We start from the raw sequence: 1,383 nt of genomic DNA on the forward strand, positions 1-1,383 counted from the left end.
GAAAACATCTACTGTGTTTATTTTAGCAGTATTACCTTTTATCATGCTGTAGCAGCACATTTTAGTGCTGGATTCAGCTCTCATGGGGTTAACGACAACTTCCTTTCTCCTGAGTCATTGTGCTCTAATACTACAAGTTCCATGATGCATTGCACTGCTACTAAGCCTGAACCTAGCACACCCACTCCAAAACACACCCAACCCCTCCCTCCTCTCCCTCCTCTAGCTTCAAAAAGATTTGTGATGTCATTTCTGTCCAACCTCCTCTTTTACATTTGTCCAACCCACACTCCATTACACATAGATAGATAGATAGATAGATAGATACAGATATATATCTATCTGTGTCTATTTCCATAGATATGTCCATATCCATGTTTCTAAACCCCTTCACCCCCTGGAGCTTTTTTGTTTTCGTTTATCGCTCCCCTTCTTTCCAGAGCCATAATTTTTCCGTCAATATGGCCATTTGAGGGCTTATCTTTTGCGGAACAAGTTCTACTTTTGAACGCCATCATTGGTTTTACCATGTCGTGTAGCAGAAAATGTGAAAAAAAATCAAAGTGCAATGAAATGGCAAAAAAGTGCAATCCCACACTTGTTTTTTGCTTGGCTTTTTCGCTAGGTTCACTAAATGCTAAGGCTGTGTGCACACGTTGCGGATCTGATTGCAGATCCGCAGCGTTTTTTGCTGCACTGAATTGCATCAAATCCGCAGTGTAGTGTACAACCAATGTAAGTCTATGGGAGCTGCAGACTTGTTGTGCACATGCTGCGGAAAAAGCCGCACCGAAACCGCACCAAGAACTGCATCAAAACCGCACCAAAAACTGTATCAAAACCGCACCAAAACTGCGAAACTGCACCAGGTTTTGATGCAGTTTTTGGTGCAGTTTTGATGCAGTTTTTGGTGCAGTTTTTATGCTTTTTTTGGTGCGGTTTATGCGCGGTTTTAATGCCGTTTTTGGAAATAAGTAAATAAACGGAAAATGTGCATGATTTGAATGGAAACATACATGAAAAAACGGATTCCAAGGCCGGATTCATCATTTCACAGCTCAGTTTCATACTTTTTTTTGCCGGATCCGTCGCTGTGCGTTTTTTCGCCAGACAGAAAAAACGTTCCTCTGTATGTGTTTTCCATCCGGCTGAAACAGCTTTTTTGACGGATCCGGCAAAAAACGGATGAAACTATGAGAAAAAGACGGATCCGTCGGAAAAAAATGGATCCGTTTTTTTCAAAACTCGCCGGATTGTGCCTCACGGCAAAAACCTGATCTGTGAAAGCACCCAAATATATGGATAGATACATCTATGTATCTATAGATATATCTATAGATAAATATATCTATAGATAGATATATCCATAGATATATAATAGAA

Source organism: Ranitomeya variabilis, chromosome 5 (genome assembly GCF_051348905.1).
Source record: "Ranitomeya variabilis isolate aRanVar5 chromosome 5, aRanVar5.hap1, whole genome shotgun sequence".
Taxonomy (NCBI): domain Eukaryota; kingdom Metazoa; phylum Chordata; class Amphibia; order Anura; family Dendrobatidae; genus Ranitomeya; species Ranitomeya variabilis.